The 12,357-nt window shown below is 39.6% G+C and overlaps 1 long non-coding RNA gene across 2 annotated transcripts in view; it reads right to left on the bottom strand.

Moving 5' to 3' along the window:
- Nucleotides 1–12,357, bottom strand: part of LOC107132926 (uncharacterized) — a 597,452-nt gene that overhangs the window by 125,519 nt on the left and 459,576 nt on the right. The window lies entirely within an intron of this gene.

Below are 12,357 nucleotides of genomic sequence, written 5' to 3'. Positions count from 1 at the left end.
AACTCTCGTCTTCCCTAAGTCACCCTTGCTGGATGACTTTTAACATGCTTCCTCCTACACTTCCTCACCCCAAGAAGTTACTCTTCCCTAGCAACCATTCAGAGAAATTGTAACCACCTCTTTTAAGTGTCCATCCCCAGGCAGCCTGAGTGCTGTAAAGGCAGGGAGGGGGGCTTAGTTCATTTTGTCCCACCTGTCACAGTGCCAGGCAGGCACTCATCTGTCATTGCTCAGACCTTGCTGCCTCAGAGGAGCCAGCAGGTGGCCTCCATTGCACCCCTTTTTTGTCCTGTTGGAGGCACCATCTGACCCAAGCTGACAAGTATTATGCTCCGAAAGCATGGAGTCCAGCAGTAGACAGGTTTTCCCATCTCTTTCACCCCTGTTTTATAGGCTATACTCTGAAGAAGGTAGCACTAAGTGTGATAGAAAACCAGCCACTGTCAACATAAATGAAATGTCATGTTGGCACAAGCTTTACACTGAGTAGTTCAGTCTCTAAGTTATGTCAGGCTTTTTGAGACCCCATGGACCGCAGCACATCAGGCTTCCCTGTCCTCCACTGTTCCCTGGAGTTTGCTCAAATTCATGTCCATTGAGTCAGTGATGTCATCTAACCATCTCATCCTCTGCCGCCCCCTTCTCCTTTTGTCTTTAATCTTTCCCAGCATCAGGGTAAAATTATATAAACTGAAGAAAGGGTTTCTTGTGATTTGAGTAAGGAAAGCTGCAGAGAGCTTCATTTTATGTTCAGTAGTAAGTATACAGACATTCAGGGACTCAATAGCATACTGTATGGTCTTCAGAGTCATTTCAAACCCATACAGTGAAGCTACCAGAAAAAGAGGATATTCTGTCCCTGATGGCCATCCTCTGACTGCTGCTGCTGCTGCTGCTAAGTTGCTTCAGTTGTGTCTGACTCTGTGTGACCCCAGAGACTACAGCCCACCAGGCTCCCCCATCCCTGGGATTCTCCAGGCAAGAACACTGGAGTGGGTTGCCATTTCCTTCTCCAGTGCATGAAAGTGAAAAGTGAAAGTGAAGTCGCTCAGTCATGTCCGACTCTTCGCAATCCCATGGACTGCAGCCTACCAGGCTCCTCCGTCCATGGGATTTTCCAGGCAAGAGTACTGGAGTGGGGTGCCATTGCCTTCTCCGCATCCTCTGATTAAAGGGCACTAAAACTCAAAGCTCTGTGTAAGCTAAAGGTAGTCAATGCCTTCTGGACAATAGATTTTCAGAATACTGGGCACCTCTGACCAGAAGTCTCCTTCACCTCTATATATTTCATCCCCATCCTTCATCCATGGCATTGAGAGAACTCTACTTAAAGTACGTAGAATAACGCATAAACACTGGGCCCTTCTGGCCTAGGGGCTCAGGTGTGTAACCCTGACCCTAGCGTGGCTCCTCACACAGCATCTCCATGGAAGCACAGGTTAGGTGAGTGCAATAGCATACGTTTCTTCAGGGGATGAGGGGTGCTAAGTCCCCAAAGGCACACTGCCTACCCAGGACACACTGTGCATTCTGAAAATGCCTGAGTGCTCTTCTGGTTTCGCAAAGGAGGTAAAAGCAAGAAAGTGGATTAAATGGACAAACAACATCCTACTTCAGATTTGGCTATTACATTGTCTTCAGCGAAGTGTTTCTAATGTTCCTGAAGCTTGCAAATAATGAAAAGGGTATCCCCCATTGAAATCCAAGTAAATATGCTATAATTGGTTTAGAGTGCCTTTAATACTAGTGTTCTCACATTTTAAAACTCTTTTTTTTTTTCCAAGTTTCAATAACGTGTTCTTGAAAGATGTACTAAGTAATTCTTTGTCCTCAGGAAAACACTCAAATCACTTTTCCAAACTGATGGTCTGGCACCCTGCCAGAACTGATTTAGAAGTTATGGCTCGCACCCCACGTCTGAGTCTTCTAACCTTGGCACACTTCTCAGTCCCAGGAATAGGGTTGGCAGTTGGGAAGGATGGCTATAAAAAGAGAGAGCTGATTGTATCTAGCTCTGTTTAGCAAATTTTGCTTTCATGAAAATCCTAGAGAGTCAAAAAGGCTTTGCCAAGATACCTACAAGATCTCCCTAACCTGCTGGACCATTCCACGTGCCATCAAACTTGAAACAATGAAAGCAGGGCTGATCGTTTGTGAATGCTTTCATATTCATTATCTTATTTGATCAGTACAACCTGGAAAACATGCAGAGCAAATATTATTACCCCCATTTGATAGATAAAGATACTCCACTCAGAAGGAGTTATGTTCCAGGTTACCCAGCTAGCTAATGCCTGAGCTGAGAAGGAAACTCAATCTCCAGACAGCTGCTTTGGTTCTTTCTCCACTGCACCAGGCTGCCTCCTGAGAAGCCTTTGGCTCCAGCCTGTCAGTTTCCAATCTGCTTCTGAAAATGGCTACACCGCTCATAGCACTGGTCATACCACACCAAAGGGAAGGGATCACAGTCACTGTGAAGCCCACCACCTCAAAGGAGAGCACAAGTAGGCACTGGTGGAGATGTCAGTAGAGGAGACATCTAAGATGCCCTTACCCACAGCATCTTAAAACTCCAGTGCGAGCACGCATCCTTTTCACTAATATGCAATTTCTCTCCAAGCTCTTTGGAGTGAGGGATTTGCTTTGCCTACTGTGAGAAAGGCATCTGCCAAGTTAAACTGGGCCCTCAGGCATATGCACCCAGCTTTCTCAGAAGCCGATACTGTTTAAATGGAGTCCTTCCATGTACATCTCCCAGGATGGTTTTAGACAGCCTACGAGTATACTTTATTTCCTTTAAAACAAGTAACCTAGAAAATGAAATAACACAGATTAGATTAAGCTCTGTCCCATTTGGCTAATTCAGAAGTTAATGGAAGGTCTCTTTCGGTCATTGGTATCGGCAGAGACACATTTAGTGAAACTCTCGAGGGATCCTCACACAGGTACAGCAGTGGGTCTTACCCATAAATTAAGACTGGCACTTAAAGGCAGCTTTCTCCTCTTTAAGAGGGTGCCATTAAGGTTTCTCTTGACAAAGGGCTGGCTGACCAAACTCTTCCCAAAATACAAAGAATAAGAGAGATGGGACAGGAGAAAGGGATGAAGAGAGAAGTGGGTGTTGGGGTGTAGGGGGAAGAGTGACAGCTGTGAAGTCAGAATGCCACAGAGTAGAAAGATTGGCCAGATCACTAACGACTACAGTGGCGATGCCCACTGTGCATGAGGCTTCTGGCAAGTAGCAATTAATTTCACCTCTTTGAATCATGCTCAGTGCTTGGCACCTGAACTTTTTATATTGGAGATTTAATACAGAACACCAGTTTATAATCATTCCCTGACATAAATGTTGTTTAAAAATAGTATAAGCAAAAAAATAAAAAATTAAGCTTGACCATTTCATGACTTTAACCCCACTCCCTATATTCAAACAAACAGATCCAGAATCAAATCATTCCCAGCAAACCTATTCTGTCTAATTATTTCTCTGATCCTCTGTCCTGCCACAGAATTGATGAAGCTATTCCACCTGCCTGACACTTCTTCAGGAGTGAGGATCCTTCTGATAAATAATAAAAAATGCAATGACCTTTTCACCTCCTTCTCAAATGCACACTGAGCAATCAACCATGATGAGAAGGTGATTAATATTAGGAATATTTTTGTATTTATAAGTAGAGACGGTCTGAAGATTTTTTGTTGTATTATAGTACTATTTTTCTCTATTTGTGGCATCAGAGTAATGCATCATAAAAGTAAGTAGTTTTTAATATTTTTCTATATTTGGGAGCCATTTTAAATTAACTGGCCTTTGAAGTTCCTAGGACTTGTTTTAGTACTAATACTTTTGATACGTTAATCACTTTTAAAAACTGTATTCAGTTACTAAGTTTCATCTCCTGCTTTAATTGTATTTTTCTAATTATTCTCTTTTATGTATAATGAATTTTATTGTAAGTAACTTTATAGATAATTTGAAATAACCCAAGGTCACATCATAAATGTGTAACTCATCTAGCAGTCAATGTAATGATAAACATAGAGAAAGAATACACCGGTTGTTACACATCCCATTTTTTCCTTTTTTTCAGCTTCACTGAAAACAATCATAAGACATTTAAAACTATACATTGTGGTGATCTAACACACATATGTATTGTGAGAGCATTTCTTTTCCATCATCTAGTTATTTAACACATTCATCACCTCACATATTATCTTTTTTTCTTTTTTTTTTTTTTACTTTCTCAGCATTTTTTCTCAAACAATTTTGGTAATTTTTTTTCCAAAATACTTTCATCTCACTGAGGTTTTCAAACATACAGGAGCATAACTTTGCACAGTTCTCTCATGATTTTCATTGTTCCTGAATATATTCTAAAATTCATGCTTCCATTTCTAATTTTTTTTATTGAAACTGTATTAAAAACTGACAAGGTTTAATCAATCAGTAAAATAGTAGAGGACAGAGAAGCCCAGCATGCTACAGTTCAAGAGGTAACAAAGAATTGGACATGACTTAGTGACTGAACAACAACAAAATAATTTGAAAATAAGTTAGTAAATAATGTATTGTTATATATGTAAATATGTTACATATAACACATAAATATAATTTATGATACATATCAATATTATATTACATAAATAAAATATAGCCATTTTTTCTAATACCTAGAGAAAATGAATCACTTTTACTATTTTAAGGTTTCTGATTCTTTCTTTGCTTTTATCTTTATTACTTGCTTTCTCATTGTTTATTATTTAATTTCTAGAATTTTTACTTTCAATTCATTTCTAATTATTTTTTCTTTACTTCCCCAATGAAATGAAATATTCAAAGCTATTACTTCACCTCTGTGTATAACTTTGGCTGATTCATATGAGTATTGATAGGTAGCATTCTCATAATTATTGTTTACTAAATAATAATACAGTTTTATTTTTCAAGTCATGTGAACCATAAGTAAGGTTCAATTGTCTGAAAATACAGAAATAATCTTTTTTTAACACTATATAATAGCCAGAAGAGAAAGTAACTGTTCATTCTAAATAACACTAGTTCCAACTTCCAAAGAGGAAGATATTTTTTTACCATTATCTGTTACTTATCAGCATCTCAGTTTTCAATCAGGTAGTTTTCAGTTCTGTCTCTATGCACATTGATACATTATCCAAATTTGATTCCTGGCAAGTTTGGGACTAAGTTCTAGAATACAGGAACTGAGAAACAAAAGACTTCAAAGAAAATTTTCTATGTACAATCAGGTCACTAAAACTTCCAGTGAAAACAAACAAACCAAAAAGAATTTTTTTCAGATGTTCTTACAATAAAGAAGGGTAAAAAAAAAAAAGTAAAGTAAAGAAGGTTGTTTTAAATACATGAATGTAGAGAAGAGCAACAGAAAAAAGAAAGGAAAAATGAAATGAAGGTCTCTTTCCTATGTGGGCATTTATGCCCAAGTAATACAACAAAGCTTCAAAATGGGTCCCTAAAATACATGTAGCTGCTGTCTGTTTCTCTTTGGTATTTTCTGCCTTCCTCCCTCCTTTTTCACTTCCTTTCTTCCTTCCTTTTTAACCCTCCCTTCTTCCCTCCCTTCTTGAATAGCACTCCTAAAAACCACTCTCAGTGAGGAGGGCTGACATCGTTTATCGGATTTGGGGTCTGATTTATGTAAAAGAATCAGTTGTGTCCACCCACTTCCCACTTGCAATCTGTCACTATTCTAGTCATCAGAAATAGTCTCCATCATTCCCTATATGGAATGGAGTCTCTCCTTTTCTCAGCATAAATTCCCTGTCCTAACAACACAAAGTCCAACTAGGAAGCAGACAATCTCCCCCACCCCATGTAGGAACAATTGTTATAAAATACTGAAAGTAAGTATAAAACATTAAACTTGCTTTAAAAAAAATCTTGGAAGGGACAGTAAACGATAAGTTAGTGAAAGGAAATGGTTTAATTGCAGTATGCCCGGAAGTCAAATCCCTCTTAGAAACAAAAGTAGCTGCTGAGGGTCAGAACTTCAGTGAAGGCAAAGCTGAGGATTGGCTGAGAAACAGGAAGCTGATCCTACAGTCTCTTCAACCCCTGAATCACTAGCCAACAAGGCAGCCTTGCCGGCAAGTAATGAATCCAATTTTACAAAGACTGTGATCATAACACATACAAAATGACCTTCCTGAAAGTCAGAGCTGTGATTTGTGTCCAGGTTTTCAGATCACAAACATGTCTATCACGTCTTAGGCACACCTGCCACCTTTTGAGAATCTGCTTCACCAGAAAAGATCTATTTCCTGGCTCTCTGTGCAGACACACTGTGTCTAGACCTCTGCTCTAGCTGCAGATGCTGGAATGTTCTCTACCCCCACTTTGTGCCATGTGCCTAAATTGCACACATTCTTCACGGAGGAGGGCAAGTCTCATCCCTGCCACATGTCTTTCCATATGACTTCTGCCTCCTCCATCTTCCCTCACTGTGGTGCTGACTTGGAAAGGAACCACACTTTGGTTCATGCTCGTAAGTGGCTGGAGGGCAGCTGCTGCTGGGTTCCTGCAAAGCGGGAGCAGTGAATGCAGTGCAGCAGTGGTATGGTACACATCCCAGGGGGGTTTAGGTGCAGAGCAACACAGGAGGAAAAAAGCGAACACTGAAAATGAGGGAAACCAACATCTGTCAACCAAGATAGGCCATCAGGTAGGAATGCCTAGGCAACTGTTCAGGGGCAAATATTCCAAGACAGTATCTTCCCTTAAGAATTCACTTCCAATAACGCACTCTTCATATAAAATGACAATACTTAGCATTGTATCTTTATCCCACATCAATGCATTGGCTAATGTCAACAAAGGGTTTCTCAGGTGGCACAGTGGTAAAGAATCTGTCTGCCAGTGCAGGAGACCCAAGAAACTCAAGTTCGATCCCTGGATCGGAAGATCCCCTAGAGGAGGAAATGACAACCCACTCCGGTGTTCTTGCCTGGAAAATTCCATGGACAGAGGAGCCTGGCGGGCTACAGTCCATGAGGTAATGAAGAGTCGGGCACAACTGAGATGCGACTGAACACTGAGCACAATGTCAACAAAACATCTATAAATGATTGTTCTCAGTATCTAGTACTTTCCCAATAGTAGGTGGATTTTGAGGATTTAAAATGAGAACTATAATAGGATCTGAAACTTCCTTTCAGATGCTTTTTTTTTTTTAACTGTACTCTGAATTTTCTAATTTTATGTGCATATTTTAATCAATATTTCAATTTGTTTAAATATTTAATTTTATTAAATATATTATGCTAACAATACTTACATAATGTTTCGAAGACTGCATCATTTTTCTGATCTTCTCTCAGAGGACAATGAGAGTCTTTCTTGAACTTTTAATTTATCCCCAATACACATACACTATGTGGGTTATTTAATTTATTTCCTTTCTCACTGAATAAAAGAGAAAAATTTTCCCAATTTTCTAAAAATTGGGAAACCAAATAAGTCCAAAATTTACACAGCTAAGAGATCCTGTTCTGTATTTACTCACCCAAACTACCCCCACCATTTTTCTATCGTGGTATGAAACACATTTGTTTTGAGAGATTTCTGACATTTTTGTTATTTGTATTGTTCTTCTTCCATATCTGTGCCTAGTTTAGTAGGCAGGGAATCTAAACTCCCTAGGAATCATATTATCTGGGACTTACAATGTGTATATGCCACAATGTTTAATTTTTTCTAAGTTTCCCCTCATCCTCTTTGTCAATACCTATTTTTAAAAGTCATTATTGCCTTCCAGCTGTCCAAATTTTCTTCTCATTTTTCTCTTAAAAACTGACTTAAAGCAGGAGGTCAATATCTCAGCCATCATTAATTTCACGCCCTCCTCTTCTCATTTATTCACTGGTCTTTTTTCTCTTGAGGATTCCTTTTCTCCCCCTTGATACATTTATAAAAGGCCTCCTTACTCCATCTAACCTCTTTTACTAGCAGTATCTCATTTCGCACTTTTGTGCTCCTTATCTTTTCTTTGCTAACTTTAAGTTGCTCTATTTTTATATAGTTCCTGCCTTCTCCACTCCCAGGGCAATTGTCCTGTTATACATGGATTTGAGAGTCACTGGGGATGACAGACTGCATTTTAACTCGAATTCTAGAGGCAGAGGGGCACGATAGCCCCCACAATGCCCAGTTCTCTTGCTGCCACAGAGTAACCAAAACTTCTGCACTTTTATGATATTGTCTTGGGGTACTTCACACCTATGTCCAATTATGAATTGTAATACTTACTCCCATTGTATCATACATATCAGATTGCCTCCTAGTATATTTTTTAACTAGGAATAGTGCCTTGTAGGGTTGTTATCAATGATCACATTTCTAAATAGGCAGTAGAGAGAATGAAAATGATTTCCTCTATTAGGGTGAGGTCATTTGCATACTGTTGAGTGATTTACATGCTGGCAGATCCTAGATGGACAGGCAAGCCTGGCATGCTGCAGTCCACGGGGTCACAAAGAGTTGGACACAACTGAGTGACTGAACTGAACTGAGATCCCAGAACTGTGTTTCAGCAGCTTCCTCACATTTCTGCCTTCCTAACAAGGTGTAGCTTATTTTTCTCACTATAGAACTGTCCTTTATTTTTCTCTCTCACTCCATCCTCTCCCCCTGGAGAATAACACCCACTAACACCAGCATGACATTGCAAGGTAGTCTCTGCCTTCTGAGCTAATGTTCTCTTTGACATAATCCATCATCCCCTCTGATTTTTCAAGGATGGTGACAATGGTGACTCCCCTAATATCTGAATGAAGTCCTTCATAAATATTTTGCTGCGTGATTGATATCTTCTCTAGTTATTTTTCTCACACCTCTTCCCCTCAGTGTGTAACAGATGGGATTCCATCATCAAAAGCAGATGTTGTAGAAAAAGTACCAGGAGCCCAGAAGCCCTTGTTCCAGCCTCAGCCCCGCTTTTAACTACGTCTGCCATCTCCATCAGTCACTTTACCTCCTTGGGCCTCCATTTCCATGTCCATAAATTAAAGATGAAGATGCCTTCTTCAGAGGCAAACTAAGGTGATCAGAACAGATATATTTAGAAAAATGCTTCCTAATATAAGTTGTTTGATACTTGGAATTTCAATAACTCTTAGCTAAATCATGTAGGCTTTTCAAAAACAGATGAAATATAAATTATTTGTTTTACCCATCCCCCTCATTAGCTTTTCATACTAATAAACAAATAAACACACTTCCAGGCAAGTTGGTTACATTTTGAGAGATTCTAAATGAGGGATGGACAGGAACTGAACAAAAGGGTCCTCTTAGCCACTCCCACCTCTATCCTCCTCCACGTCTCATTAGCAACCACACTCTCCACCTTTTTTTTATATAACTTATGAGGCACCTGTGGGGAGAAGCAGGACTCTTGTTTGACCTTTTTTGACTGAGTCTCATTCAGTGAAGTAAGGTGTCAGGGCTGCCTGTGGATCTGGAAAGCATTTTGGAAGTAAGAGGCAGACAAATGTAAATCTTTTAAACCCCTGTGATAAGCAAACTCTCCTCAGTTCAACATATAAATATAAACACTAAATCAAATCAGATGCTTATACACTTTTTAATCCCATCATAGAACATTTTGTTTTGACAGCTTGGTAATATAAAGTAAAAACACCGACAGCCAAAAGAATCAGCATCATTGCCTGCTTACTACCTGAAAGTCTTTCCTGTATATAAATAGAAAAAAAAAAAAAAAGTATGTTTATGTAAAGGGAAACACTGATTTACTAGAACTGATTGCTTCATAGTCTAATTACTTTTCAACTGGCTGTTCCAAATTAAGATGTCATTGATGGCTTTTGGTGATATATTTCATTTTAAGCAAATTTATTCTATAATAGAGTACATCATAATGGAAAGCAGAGTTCCTACTCTTCCCTCCTCTTTGTAGCCTGATATCTTGACAAGTAAATTAAATTTAGCAGTTAAAATGCTTCCATTAGTAATTTTATTAAGTTAATTAAAGAATCTCTCTTTCTGAATTTTAACTACCTTCCTTTCAGAACAATGTTGATTTCTTTTTTCTAATTTCATGTATTTAGGGACTGTGGTATATTCTAGGACCAATCAACAACTCTGTCAGCACAACATTTCTGTGGGCAAGATGCTACCAAGGAAATCAAGTAAAAAGAAAAAAAAAATATCTCCGAAGTCTGAAAGAGATGATCTGTTTCATATGACAGAAAGGATTTTAATATCTTGAAGAGAAGGTGGAAGTGAAGGAGGGGGAGAGGAAAAGAAAGATGAAAATACACTTTTTAGGTTATCTATGTTCTTAGGGGGGAAACATAACTGCTAACTACTGTCACCATATATTCAGGTTAAATCAGAAATAGCTGGAGTAGAATTTAGTTCATAAATGAAAATAGAAAAGCTCAAACTCTTTTTTTTCTTACTTAGTAACTGTAGAAGTATTACTAAGCAAGACACTGAAGGCGGTGAAGACACGTTAAATAAAATCTTGGACCCTCTTCAGGGAGTGTTATTTTAAAAGAACACAAATATTTCTAAGAGATTTAGGGCAAAAGAGTTGTCTCACTGACCACTACCTGCTCCTTGTGGCTGGTGTTCTTAAACTCTGGAATTATAGAAATTATTCTTAGAACTGGAATGGAACATTGAGAAAATGTTATCTTATTCTCCTATGTTGAAGATAAGGAAACTAAGGGTCAGAAATGAGTAATACAACCACTACCAATAATAATAATGTGCTTAGTCGCTCAGTCACGTCTGACTCTTTGCGACCCCATGGACTGTAGCCTGCCAGGCTCCTCTGTCCGTGGGGATTCGCCAGGCAAGAATACTAGAGTAGATTGCCATGTCCTCCTCAAGGGGATCTTCCCAACTCAGGGATCAAACCCAGGTCTCCCGCATTGCAGATGGATTCTTCAGCAGCTGAGCTATCAGGGAAATCCATAATAATAATAGCAACTCTAACAAAGGTGGCTAATACTAACTGAGTTCAACACTGTGAAACATCACATATAAAATTTCATTAAAATTCCCTATGAGGGGAACTCTTTGAATGCTCCAACATCATGGATATGAAAAATAATGCCTAGCAAAGATTAAGTAACTTGTGCAAAATCTATGACCCCCATGTAGTTAACTAGTACCCATCATTTCCTTAGATGAATGACTAGTTAGTGCTATCCCGAGAGGCATGCCGGGTGGCGCTAGTGATAAAGAACCTGCCTGCCAATGCAAGAGTTGTGGGCTTGATCCCTGGGTTGGGAACATCCCCTGGAGAAGGAAATGGCAACCCACTCTGGTATTTTTGCCTGGAGAATCCATGGACAAAGGAGCCTGGTGGGCTACAGTCCATGGGGTTGGTGAGTCAAACATGACTGAGCGACTGAGCATGCATACCTGGGGTTAAAGCTCAAGACACCTGCCTCCCAGCTCTGCTCTTTACAAACTAGGCCATAGAAACAGGACTGGAAATCTGGTGCTCGGGCTGACACATGCACATTTAGCAGGCATGATGATTTATGTTAAAAGCAATCCCACTGCCAAGGTGCTGATAGAATATTTGTGTGATAAGATGAAACCTTATCAATGGTTACATCCATGTATTCAGACCCATAATAACATTTCATCTAAAATTTGGGATCACATCTTTTACTCATTCATTAAGGAAATGGACATTCAAGAATACCGTTCATGCTACTTATTACTAACACCTCCCACTTCTCTTATTTTCTAACACCCTCCCCCTGCCCAACGCCCCCACTCCCCCCCTCCACCCCCGCTCATTCCCTTGAACAGCCCACTTGAGGAGTGCACATGCTCACTGTTTCATCCCATCATCTCTCTCCAAGTCACTCCCACCACCCAGTCCAACCCTCTGGGTCCATTCTGCCCAAGGATTCCCTTTCAGAGTCACACCTCAGATGCTGCCCCGCCCACTTCTATTCTCTTCCTCTGGGGGGATTGAATTCCTTTCAGAGCTGTGTTCCAAGCTGACTGCTTTCCTCTTGAGAATAGGTCACCATTACTTTTTTTCTTTTTTCTTTCTGTCCTTTCCCCATTCTTCAGATTCCTAAGAAAGGAATCTGGTGACTCACAGATGCTTCCGGACAGAACAGATGAAGCCACTAAACTATGTTTTAGGCCAGAAGAGAGAAAAGATAGAGACTGCTTCATTCATATATGTTTTCCTTCCCTCCTTTTTCATGCCAGGAAAAGCTAAAATGCAAATATGTACCCCAGATGATTTTTATATTAATATATTCTGGAAATTCCAACTCTTCTTTCCTCCTCCCTTCCTCCATCCCTTTACCCCTCTTCCTTCTTTC

The sequence above is a fragment of the Bos taurus genome, chromosome 11 (assembly GCF_002263795.3).
Source record: "Bos taurus isolate L1 Dominette 01449 registration number 42190680 breed Hereford chromosome 11, ARS-UCD2.0, whole genome shotgun sequence".
NCBI classification, from domain to species: domain Eukaryota; kingdom Metazoa; phylum Chordata; class Mammalia; order Artiodactyla; family Bovidae; genus Bos; species Bos taurus.
The sequence above is the reverse complement of the archived record's forward strand: the minus strand, read 5'-3'. Positions and strand labels throughout refer to the sequence as shown.